At 61.0% G+C, this 12,500-nt stretch overlaps 2 non-coding genes across 2 annotated transcripts; both read left to right on the top strand.

The window, feature by feature from the left end:
- The first annotated feature begins 7,920 nt into the window (after nucleotides 1-7,920).
- Nucleotides 7,921-9,736, top strand: LOC142795603 (small subunit ribosomal RNA). Its single transcript, XR_012893153.1, has one exon. It is a non-coding gene; the product is annotated as a small subunit ribosomal RNA (ribosomal RNA).
- A 1,719-nt stretch (nucleotides 9,737-11,455) lies between these two features.
- Nucleotides 11,456-11,608, top strand: LOC142795598 (5.8S ribosomal RNA). The gene has a single exon (XR_012893149.1). It is a non-coding gene; the product is annotated as a 5.8S ribosomal RNA (ribosomal RNA).
- The last annotated feature ends 892 nt before the right edge of the window (nucleotides 11,609-12,500 follow it).

Below are 12,500 nucleotides of genomic sequence, written 5' to 3'. Positions count from 1 at the left end.
TGGCTGGCGGCCCACTCACTCGATCGCCATGTCTGTTTGCCACAGTTTTCCCGGTGGTGCCGCACCCGGGCTCGCCCCGGCTGACGCGGTTTCGTGCCGCCCCGGCAGACGCGGTTTTCGCGCCGCCCCGGCTGACGCGGTTTCGTGCCGCCCCGGCAGACGCGGTTTTTTGCCGCCCCGGCAGACGCGTTTTTTTTTTCTTTCGCCCCGGCTGACGCAGTTTTCGCGCCGCCCCGGCAGACGCGGTTTTCGCGCCGCCCCGGCAGACGCGGTTTTTTGCGCCGCCCCGGCTGACGCAGTTCGGACTTGGCACTTTTTGGCTGAGCCTGGCTGGCGGCCCACTCACTCGATCGCCATGTCTGTTTGCCACAGTTTTCCCGGTGGTGCCGCACCCGGGCTCGCCCCGGCTGACGCAGTTTTCGCGCCGCCCCGGCTGACGCGGTTTCGTGCCGCCCCGGCAGACGCGGTTTTTTGCGCCGCCCCGGCTGACGCGGTTTTTTGCCGCCCCGGCTGACGCAGTTCGGACTTGGCACTTTTCGGCTGTGCCTGGCTGGCGGCCCACTCACTCGATCGCCATGTCTGTTTGCCACAGTTTTCCCGGTGGTGCCGCACCCGGGCTCGCCCCGGCAGACGCGTTTTTTTTTTTCTTTCGCCCCGGCTGACGCAGTTTTCGCGCCGCCCCGGCTGACGCGGTTTCGTGCCGCCCCGGCAGACGCGGTTTTTTGCGCCGCCCCGGCTGACGCGGTTTTTGCCGCCCCGGCTGACGCAGTTCGGACTTAGCACTTTTTGGCTGAGCCTGGCTGGTGGCCCACTCACTCGATCGCCATGTCTGTTAGCCACAGTTTTCCCGGTGGTGCCGCACCCGGGCTCGCCCCGGCTGACGCAGTTTTCGCGCCGCCCCGGCTGACGCGGTTTCGTGCCGCCCCGGCAGACGCGGTTTTCGCGCCGCCCCGGCTGACGCGGTTTTTGCCGCCCCGGCTGACGCAGTTCGGACTTAGCACTTTTCGGCTGTGCCTGGCTGGCGGCCCACTCACTCGATCGCCATGTCTGTTTGCCACAGTTTTCCCGGTGGTGCCGCACCCGGGCTCGCCCCGGCTGACGCAGTTTTCGCGCCGCCCCGGCTGACGCGGTTTCGTGCCGCCCCGGCAGACGCGGTTTTCGCGCCGCCCCGGCTGACGCGGTTTCGTGCCGCCCCGGCAGACGCGGTTTTTTGCCGCCCCAGCTGACGCAGTTCGGACTTAGCACTTTTTGGCTGAGCCTTGCTGGCGGCCCACTCACTCGATCGCCATGTCTGTTTGCCACAGTTTTCCCGGTGGTGCCGCACCCGGGCTCGCCCCGGCAGACGCGTTTTTTTTTTTCTTTCGCCCCGGCTGACGCAGTTTTCGCGCCGCCCCGGCAGACGCGGTTTTCGCGCCGCCCCGGCAGACGCGGTTTTTTGCGCCGCCCCGGCTGACGCGGTTTTTTGCCGCCCCGGCTGACGCAGTTCGGACTTGGCACTTTTTGGCTGAGCCTGGCTGGCGGCCCACTCACTCGATCGCCATGTCTGTTTGCCACAGTTTTCCCGGTGGTGCCGCACCCGGGCTCGCCCCGGCTGACGCAGTTTTCGCGCCGCCCCGGCTGACGCGGTTTCGTGCCGCCCCGGCAGACGCGGTTTTTTGCGCCGCCCCGGCTGACGCGGTTTTTTGCCGCCCCGGCTGACACGGTTCGGACTTTGCACTTTTCGGCTGTGCCTGGCTGGCGGCCCACTCACTCGATCGCCATGTCTGTTTGCCACAGTTTTCCCGGTGGTGCCGCACCCGGGCTCGCCCCGGCAGACGCGTTTTTTTTTTTTTTTCTTTCGCCCCGGCTGACGCAGTTTTCGCGCCGCCCCGGCTGACGCGGTTTCGTGCCGCCCCGGCAGACGCGGTTTTTTGCGCCGCCCCGGCTGACGTGGTTTTTGCCGCCCCGGCTGACGCAGTTCGGACTTTGCACTTTTTGGCTGAGCCTGGCTGGCGGCCCACTCACTCGATCGCCATGTCTGTTTGCCACAGTTTTCCCGGTGGTGCCGCACCCGGGCTCGCCCCGGCAGACGCGTTTTTTTTTTTTCCTTCGCCCCGGCAGACGTGGTTCCCCCCCCCCCCTCCGTCTTTCTTTTTGTTTTTTTTTTCGCCGCGGCTGAAGTGGATTTTTCGGTGCCTCGACGCCCCGGTAGTCGCGGTTTTTCCGTTTCCGCACGGCCCCGGCTGACGCTGCTCGGTCACAGTCGCCTTTTGTGGTGATTGCAGACTTCTTGAGCGCGGGTGTTTTTTTTTTTGTTGTTGTTGTTGTTTTATTACGCATTCGCTCCAGCAGACGCTGTTTAGACTTTTTGTTTCCTCTTTTATCCTGCGACGAGGTGACGAGGTTTATTCGGTGCCCCGCCGCCCCGGCTGAAGTGATTTTTCCTGTCCCGTGCCGCCCCGGCTGACGCGGTTGGGACTTCGCGTTTGTTCGGCCGCCACGGGTTTTGGCGCACTCGCTCGGTTGCTTGTTGTTGCCACTTGTTGCGAACCCAGGTTTCTTGAGCGAGCGCGGGCGTTTTTTCTTCCTTTCTTTCTTTGTTCTATGTGTTAGCGAATCGGCCTTTAATATCACACGAGGACTCACAACCAACAATTTTCAGTTTGAAGTGTAAAAAATCTGCAGGTGTTGACGTAACTGACTTGCCCCGTACCCTTGAGTACATCCATGAAGTTCTCGTAGTACTACTAAATCGCATTATTCCAAGTGGAGAAATTCCCATAAACTTGCAAACCTCTACACGAAAATCGGTGCGCGTGATAAAGTTGAAAATTATCGTCCGATATCAAATGTGCCTTCTATAACACAAATTCTAGGAAAAAAAAAAAAAACACTTGTTCGCCGTTTTCTGCGCCGTGACTGGCAGCACTCCGGCGAAGCGAAACGGGGTCGATTCGAGCACGATATCGGCGTCTTTCGACGTGCTCGCCGGCGACCGTCGCACGAGTACGTCGCACGAGCGCGTCTGCCGGGGCGCCGTTTGCGAAGCCGACGCAAAAGTGGGAACCGCCGCTCGGATGATCGCCGCTTTCGGCAGAGTGAGTGTTGGCACTCCGGGGAAGCGAAACAGCGTGAATGCGCCCACGAAATCGGCGTATTTTGAAGTGCCCGCCGGCGACCGTCGCACGAGTACGGTAAACCGCGTCAGCCGGGGCGTAGTTCGGGACGCCGACGAAAAAGTGGGAAGCGCAACTCGGATCTTCGCCGTTTTTGCAGGAGTGAGTGGCGGCCCTCCTGCGAGACCAAGAAGCATCGATTCGTGCACGAATTCGGCGCCTTTCGACGTGATCGCCGGCGACCGTCGCTCGAGTAGGGCAAACCGCGTCTGCCGGGGCGGGCTTCGGGACGCCGATGCGAAAGTGGGAAACGCTGCTCGGATGTTCGCCGTTTTTGGCCGAGTGAGTGCTGGCACACGGGCGAAGCCAAACGGGGCCGATTACGGCACGATATCGGCGTCTTTCGACGTGCCCGCCGGCGACCGTCGCACGAGTACGGTAAACCGCGTCAGCCCGGGCGGAGTTCGGGACGCCGATGCGAAAGTGGAGAACGCCGCTCGGATCTTCGCCGTTTTTGGAGGAGTGAGTGGCGGCACTCCGGAGAAGCCAGGGAGCGCCAATTAGCGCACGATATCGGCGTCTTTCGACGCGCTCGCCGGCGACCGTCGCACGAGTAGGGCAAACCGCGTCTGCCGGGGCGGGGTTTACGACGCCGACGCAAAAGTGGGAACCGCCGCTCGGATGTTGGCCGTTTTTGGCAGAGTGAGTGCTGGCACTCCGGCGACGCGAAAGAGCGCGAATGCGCCCACGAAAGTGGCGTATTTGGACGTGCGTGACGGCGACCGCTGCAGGAGTACGAAAAACCACGTCAGCCGGGGCGAGCGACACACGGCGGTCTGGGTGCTTATCGCTGCTATTATAGGGGCACCCCGGCAGACGCAGAAAAAAAAAAAAAAATTTTCGACCTTCTTTTTTGCTGGTCGAGCTCGGGTAACCCAGGTCGCAATGGGAGCCGCGCACGAAAGCGGCGTCGCGAGACGCGTTCGCGGTCGCTAGTCGCACGAGCTCGGCAACCGCGTCAGCCGGCGCGGAGTTCGGGATGCCGACGGCTAAGTGGGTACCGCTGCTCGGATGTTCGCCGTTTTTGGCCGAGTGAGTGCTGGCACTCCGGTGAAGCCAAGGAGCGCCAATTCGTGCACGATATCGGCGTCTTTCGACGTGCCCGCCGGCCACCGCCGCACGAGTACGGCAAACCGCGTCTGCCGGGGCGGGGTTCGCGACGCGTACGCAATAGTGGGAACCGTCGCTCGGATGTTCGTCGTCTTTGGCCGAGCGAGTGCTGGCACTCCGGCGAAGCGAAACGGGGCCGATTCGGGCACGATATCGGCGTATTTCGACGTGCTCGCCGGCGACCGTCGCACGAGTACGGCAAAGCGCGTCTGCCGGGGCGAGGTTTGCGACGCCGACGAAAAAGTGGGAAGCGCCGCTCGGATCTTCGCCGTTTTTGCAGGAGTGAGTGGCGGCCCTCCTGCGAGACCAAGAAGCATCGACTCGCGCACGATATCGGTGTCTTTCGACGTGCCCGCCGGCCACCGCCGCACGAGTACGGCAAACCGCGTATGCCGGGGCGGGGTTGGCGACGCCGACGCAAAAGTGGGAACCGCCACTAGGATGTTCGCCGTTTTTGGCAGAGTGAGTGCTGGCACTCCGGCGAAGCGAAAGAGCGCGAATGCGCCCACGAAAGTGGCGTGTTTGGACGTGCTTGACGACGACCACCGCAGGAAAACGAAAAACCACGTCAGCCGGGGCGAGCGACCCATGGCGGTCTGGGTGCTTATCGCTGCTATTATAGGGGCACCCCGGCAGACGCAAAAAAAAAAAAAAAATTTTTTTCGACATTCTTTTTTGCTCGTCGACCTCGGGTGACCCAGGTCGCAGTGGGAGCCGCGCACGAAAGCGGCGTCGCGAGACGGCTTCGCGGTCGCTAGTCGCACGAGCTCGGCAACCGCGTCTGCCGGGGCGGAGTTCGGGACGCCGACGGCTAAGTGGGAACCGCCGCTCGGATGTTCGCCGTTTGTGGCCGAGTGAGTGCTGGCACTCCGGCGAAGCCAAACGGGGCCGATTCCGGCACGATATCGGCGTCTTTCTACGTGCTCGCCGGCGACCGTCGCACGAGTACGGCAAAGTGCGTCTGCCGGGGCGGGGTTTGCGACGCGTACGCAATAGTGAGAACCGTCGCTCGGATGTTCGTCGTCTTTCGCCGAGCCAGTGCTGGCAATCCGGCGAAGCCGAACGGAGCCGATTCGGGCACGATATCGGCGTCTTTCCACGTGCTCGCCGGCGACCGTCGCACGAGTACGGTAAACCGCGTCAGCCGGGGCGGAGTTCGGGACGCCGATGCGAAAGTGGGAAGCGCCGCTCGGATCTTCGCCGTTTTTGGAGGAGTCAGTGGCGGCACTCCGGTGAAGCCAAGGTGCGCCAATTCGCGCACGATATCGGCGTCTTTCGACGTGCCCGCCGGCCACCGTCGCACGAGTACGGCAAACCTCGTCTGCCGGGGCGGGGTTTGCGACGCCGACGCAAAAGTGGGAACCGCCGCTCGGATGTTCGCCGTTTTTGGCAGAGTGAGTGCTGGCACTCCGGCGAAGCGAAAGAGCGCGAATGCGCCCACGAAAGTGGCGTGTTTGGACGTGCTTGACGACGACCACCGCAGGAAAACGAAAAACCACGTCAGCCGGGGCGAGCGACCCATGGCGGTCTGGGTGCTTATCGCTGCTATTATAGGGGCACCCCGGCAGACGCAAAAAAAAAAAAAAATTTTTTTCGACATTCTTTTTTGCTCGTCGACCTCGGGTGACCCAGGTCGCAGTGGGAGCCGCGCACGAAAGCGGCGTCGCGAGACGGCTTCGCGGTCGCTAGTCGCACGAGCTCGGCAACCGCGTCTGCCGGGGCGGAGTTCGGGACGCCGACGGCTAAGTGGGAACCGCCGCTCGGATGTTCGCCGTTTGTGGCCGAGTGAGTGCTGGCACTCCGGCGAAGCCAAACGGGGCCGATTCCGGCACGATATCGGCGTCTTTCTACGTGCTCGCCGGCGACCGTCGCACGAGTACGGCAAAGTGCGTCTGCCGGGGCGGGGTTTGCGACGCGTACGCAATAGTGAGAACCGTCGCTCGGATGTTCGTCGTCTTTCGCCGAGCCAGTGCTGGCACTCCGGCGAAGCCGAACGGAGCCGATTCGGGCACGATATCGGCGTCTTTCCACGTGCTCGCCGGCGACCGTCGCACGAGTACGGTAAACCGCGTCAGCCGGGGCGGAGTTCGGGACGCCGATGCGAAAGTGGGAAGCGCCGCTCGGATCTTCGCCGTTTTTGGAGGAGTCAGTGGCGGCACTCCGGTGAAGCCAAGGTGCGCCAATTCGCGCACGATATCGGCGTCTTTCGACGTGCCCGCCGGCCACCGTCGCACGAGTACGGCAAACCTCGTCTGCCGGGGCGGGGTTTGCGACGCCGACGCAAAAGTGGGAACCGCCGCTCGGATGTTCGCCGTTTTTGGCAGAGTGAGTGCTGGCACTCCGGCGAAGCGAAAGAGCGTGAATGCGCCCACGAAAGTAGCGTATTTGGACGTGCTTGACGGCGACCGCCGCAGGAGTACGAAAAACCACGTCAGCCGGGGCGAGCGACCCACGGCGGTCTGGGTGCTTATCGCTGCTATTATAGGGGCACCCCGGCAGACGCAGAAAGAAAAAAAAAAATGGGGACATGGCGTGCGTCACCGTGCGGCTTCGCAGCGTTGCCGAAGTCGCCGAGCCCTTCGACTGAGCCGAACGGCGGACAGGGAACGTTGGTCGGCCGTTCTAACCTGTCGGTGCCACGCCGAGACGTCGTTAAGGAAAACCGCGTCGTGGGCCTCTACGACGCCGTCGAGTCGTTGTACGTTTGGTGTCCAGCGTGTCGGCGGCGAGTAGCGGACACGTCGTTCACGACTTCGGTCTTTCGCAGTCGACGCGAACTTGCGGAGAGTCGTGGTGCCTCACGTTTTCGGCAGAAACCGCGGCGGAATTTTCCCGTGCGTGCGCGCACGACCTCGGTGCTGTGCCGTCAGCGTAGTGTTGCACAAACTCGTGGCCTACCCAAGGTGCGGTACGTTTGCGGCCGTATCCTCGGTGGGAATTTCGTGAGTAGGGTCGCAAATTCTACGACCTCGGCGGGTTTGAGAGCGACGTAGACTTGTGGCACGCTCAACATGCCACACGTTTCGGGGCACACCCGCGGTGAAATTTTCTCGAGTACGCTCGTATTAGGGCCCAAGGAGGTCTGGGTACTTATCGCTGCTATTATGTGGGGGTTCTCGTGAGCGGCGTACGCGAAAGCGACCGGGTGTCTGATATGCGGCGGGCTTCGGCCTCGTCAAGCGTGTCCTCGGGTCTGCTCCAGGGGAATCCACGGCAGTCGTCTGCAGCCTCATCCGCTTGATGCGTTAGGGGCTGGTTGTCGGACGGTGCCGTTTTACCACGATATCGAGGTGTGTTCCGTGTCGTCCTCGGGCGATTCAGATGCGAAAGCGCCGAAGACGCGGGCGTGACCCGTCGTCTGGCGGCTTTGCAGTCTCGGCTCCGTTGCTAGTTCCGGCCGGTCCACCGACAGTGCAGCGGGCTTGGGCAACCCGCACGGCGCGACCGAGTCGATGCAACGAAAAAGAGCGAGCATGAACGTGCTTCTTGCCGCACGGCTCCCACTCGTCTTTCGGGAAGGTTGTGCCGTAGCGAGCTCGAACGCCGTCATCTCGGAGTGCAAAATAAGCGTGTTGGGGCGCCTGAAGGTGGCCTCCGCCGCACACAGACTGCGTCCGGCCCGCCGAGGGCGAGGACGGACGCGCAGTCGAACGATTACCTGGTTGATCCTGCCAGTAATCATATGCTTGTCTCAAAGATTAAGCCATGCATGTCTAAGTACATGCCGAAATAAGGCGAAACCGCGAATGGCTCATTAAATCAGTTATGGTTCCTTAGATCGTTTCTTCCTACTTGGATAACTGTGGCAATTCTAGAGCTAATACATGCAGTGAGCCTGGAGCCCTTTGGGTAACGGGTGCTTTTATTAGACCAAGATCGATCGGGTTTCGGCCCGTATTGTGTGGTGACTCTGGATAACTTTGTGCTGATCGCATGGCCACGAGCCGGCGACGTTTCTTTCAAGTGTCTGCCTTATCAACTTTCGATGGTAGGTTACTTGCTTACCATGGTTGTTACGGGTAACGGAGAATCAGGGTTCGATTCCGGAGAGGGAGCCTGAGAAACGGCTACCACATCCAAGGAAGGCAGCAGGCGCGCAAATTACCCACTCCCGGCACGGGGAGGTAGTGACGAAAAATAACAATACGGGACTCTTTTGAGGCCCCGTAATTGAAATGAGTACACTCTAAATCCTTTAACGAGGATCAATTGGAGGGCAAGTCTGGTGCCAGCAGCCGCGGTAATTCCAGCTCCAATAGCGTATACTAAAGCTGCTGCGGTTAAAAAGCTCGTAGTTGGATCTCAGTTCCAGACGAGTAGTGCATCTACCCGATGCGACGGCTCGGACTGAACATCATGCCGGTTCTTTCTTGGTGCACTTCATTGTGTGCCTCGAGATGGCCGGTGCTTTTACTTTGAAAAAATTAGAGTGCTCAACGCAGGCGAGTCGCCTGAATAAACTTGCATGGAATAATAGAACAAGACCTCGTTTCTGTTCTGTTGGTTTTTGGAATACGAGGTAATGATTAAGAGGGACGGACGGGGGCATTCGTATTGCGGCGCTAGAGGTGAAATTCTTGGACCGTCGCAAGACGAACTACTGCGAAAGCATTTGCCAAGAATGTTTTCATTGATCAAGAACGAAAGTCAGAGGTTCGAAGGCGATCAGATACCGCCCTAGTTCTGACCATAAACGATGCAACCAGCGATCCGCCTGAGTTACTCAAATGACTCGGCGGGCAGCTTCCGGGAAACCAAAGTATTTGGGTTCCGGGGGAAGTATGGTTGCAAAGCTGAAACTTAAAGGAATTGACGGAAGGGCACCACCAGGAGTGGAGCCTGCGGCTTAATTTGACTCAACACGGGAAAACTTACCCGGCCCGGACACTGGGAGGATTGACAGATTGAGAGCTCTTTCTTGATTCGGTGGATGGTGGTGCATGGCCGTTCTTAGTTGGTGGAGCGATTTGTCTGGTTAATTCCGATAACGAACGAGACTCTAGCCTATTAAATAGGTGCGGGGGTTCCCAGCACCTTACAACCTTCTTAGAGGGACAAGCGGCTCCTAGCCGCACGAAACAGAGCAATAACAGGTCTGTGATGCCCTTAGATGTCCGGGGCCGCACGCGCGCTACACTGAAGGAAGCAGCGTGTCTTTATCCCTGTCTGAAAAGACTGGGTAACCCGTGGAAACTTCTTTCGTGATTGGGATAGGGGCTTGCAATTGTTCCCCTTGAACGAGGAATTCCCAGTAAGCGCGAGTCATAAGCTCGCGTTGATTACGTCCCTGCCCTTTGTACACACCGCCCGTCGCTACTACCGATTGAATGATTTAGTGAGGTCTTCGGACCGATGTCCGGCGCGGCCTTTCGGTTGCGCCGGTCTGTTGGAAAGATGACCAAACTTGATCATTTAGAGGAAGTAAAAGTCGTAACAAGGTTTCCGTAGGTGAACCTGCGGAAGGATCATTAACGGATTGTGAAGGGTGAGCGCCTCAGCTGCGTCTGCGCCCGACACTTTCTGCCGCTGACCCCGTTTGGACGCGGGGTCGGCTTTTCCCCACGGGGCTGCCTGAATGTGGAGCGGCACCCCGTGACAAATTGTTGCGCCCAGCGGACGCCAACACCGCGACCTTGGACGGTCGGCCAGGTGGCGGACGCGGGTACAAACGGCGCAACGCACTCATAGGTCGGCTTTCGACCCGCCACTGCACCGTGGCTCGAAGCGCTCGAAATGCGCGACCCGACCGCTGCGGGACCGCCTAGTACTGTAAACAGGAGCGGCGGAGCGCGAACGGCGAGTCGTGGTTACGTCGGTAGAAGGCGAGGCTGCGCGTTCCCGAAACGCCAGCCGAGTGCCCTCCCGACCGTTCGAGCGTGCAAGAACGAGACCCGACAATCGCGCGGCGACTGCCAAGTACGAGAGGAACGGCACAAGCGTCGGCGGTCGGTCAAGGAACTGGCGATGTGACGGGTCCGCTGTGCACCAGTGCATACCGTCCCGCCGTCCGCGGCAAGCGCCTCCGCGTCCTCGGGTGACGGAGGCTGCCGGTCGGTTCTTGCAGGCGAGGGATCTCGCTGGCACCGGTTCGCGTTGACGCGCGGCCGGTCATGGCACGGCGATGCGACGGCCGAGGTGCGCAGTACTCGATGGAGGAACCGCACGCTCCGATGACCGTCCCGCCCTCCCGCGGCGTATGCGTACCGACCGTAATGGTTGCAGCAGCGCCGGCCGGCTTTTGAATTCGCCACACGAAACACGGTGCGAGATCGCGGTTAGGGGAGCGTCGACGTTGCCAGGCGTTTTGCTTGCTGCCGAGGAAAGGCGGCACGGCCACGTCGCGCTCGTCGCGATTAGCGGGTCTGCGCGCTTTGGGAAGGTGCCGCAACGACTTGCCGAAAGAGGAAGCACGGAAGAACGAGGGACTTGGACGTCCCGACAATTGAACGCACTTGCGGCCAGGCCCTTGCTGGCTTCGTTCTTCCGCCTCGAGTAGGCTCGTACGCGGCTCCGGCGCCGAAAGTGGTCCTTGGCACCGACTTCGGTGGACGTGGGAAGTGCCGCGCAAGTACGGCGCGCCTGGCTCCACCTGTTGGCTAAAGTAGGCAGCCGGATCGGCATTTTGGTGTGCGGTGGCAAACCGTGGATGCGAAAAAAGCTTGTGCGATTTCGTGGAACAAAAAGCGGGGGTCCCCCTTTTTATGCGGAGGAGACCGACCCGCCCGCCGTGGTGAACCGCGACGCCACGGTAAAAACGGGAGAGGCTTGTCGATGGGACCGTGCATCCCGCGCTCCACGGAGGCCGGGAGGCGGCCGCCCGAGGAAATGTGTAGCCGTCGAGGCCCGCATCTGCGTGCACTCTTATCCAAATGGGTGTACCGCAGGCATTTTCTGGTTAGGCGGGCCAATGAGAGCGAGCACACAACGATACCTACGGGTCCGGCTTGGAGAACCGGCTTCGACGCCTCCCGAGTATTTATAGAGGGGTGGACCACGAAAGCACTCGCAAGTAGCGGAAGCGAAACGCCGTCCGAAACACACCGTTTGCTCGATTTGCGGCAGCCGAAAAAGGCGCGGCAGAGTTTTGGAGTCCAAGCGTGCGCTGAAAAGCGCCCTTCTTGGCCACTGTTTGGCCGAGTGCCAGAAACGTTTGGTTTTGACTGTACGGAATTGAACAAACACTTTTTCACGACTCTAAGCGGTGGATCACTCGGTTCTCGGGTCGATGAAGAACGCAGCCAGCTGCGAGACTTGGTGTGAATTGCAGGACACACTGAGCACTGATTCTTTGAACGCACATTGCGGCCTTGGGTCTTCCCTTGGCTTCGTCTGTCTGAGGGTCGGATCACATATCAAGAGAGCCTTCGGCGCACAAGGGAACGTGAGCCGTCGACTCGTTTTGACCGCGTCGGCAACACGGACAGCACGCTGAACACCTCACAGCGAGCGCCAACAGCGGCCACTCAAGGCGAGACGGTGGCGACCGTCGTGCCAGAGCCCAACCGAAACGGGGGCGACCGACTGCATTGAGGATGTGGCACCTCGTTGAGACCGCCGCAGGACTTCGAGTCGGAAGGAAGCCTGCAGGGAAAGTGCGGTCGAGGTTGCGTACTCCTCTCTGCGACCGGGCGCGCAAGAGCTGCGAGAGCCACGGACGCGCAACTTTAACGCACGGTAAACACGAGGAGCGAAAGCCGGCCAGCAAAGCTTCTCCAGCCGTGCGCAAAGTGCGCGAGATCGCAGCCTTGCGTTGCGCTTGTTGCCCTCGAAGTAAGCAGGGTGTCCCGTAGACCGGGCGCTCGAACACGCTGCGGGGCCGTGCCTCCTCCAGGCTTTGCCGCGCGAACAGGGAACGTTCGCGCGCAAAGCGCAGGGAGGTGAGGAGGCTGCGCCCGACGTTTGCGGTTCGCTGCGTACGCGGTTGATGCGGAGAGCACGGCGCGACGACTTGCCGCGAAGCGGAAAAAGTCTCCCGCACGAGTTGGCGAAACGTTGGCGAAGCTTAAGGCGTTCTCGTCGTAGTCCGCCGTCGGTCTAAGTGCTTCGCAGTTCCCGTCCCGTTCAAAAAACTGGGCCACTCCAGTTGGGGCGGGGGCGACGCTACACGAGACGATGCCTCTCGCCAGGCTGCGTGGCTGCCCTTGCGGCGGCGGCGACTGGCCTCGGCGGTGTTTGGGCTTTCGACACGGTCGTTTATCACGCAACTGCTCGGACGACGCACGCGCGCAGCGGAAT

This window comes from Rhipicephalus microplus, unplaced genomic scaffold (genome assembly GCF_043290135.1).
Source record: "Rhipicephalus microplus isolate Deutch F79 unplaced genomic scaffold, USDA_Rmic scaffold_753, whole genome shotgun sequence".
Taxonomy (NCBI): domain Eukaryota; kingdom Metazoa; phylum Arthropoda; class Arachnida; order Ixodida; family Ixodidae; genus Rhipicephalus; species Rhipicephalus microplus.
The sequence above is the reverse complement of the archived record's forward strand: the minus strand, read 5'-3'. Positions and strand labels throughout refer to the sequence as shown.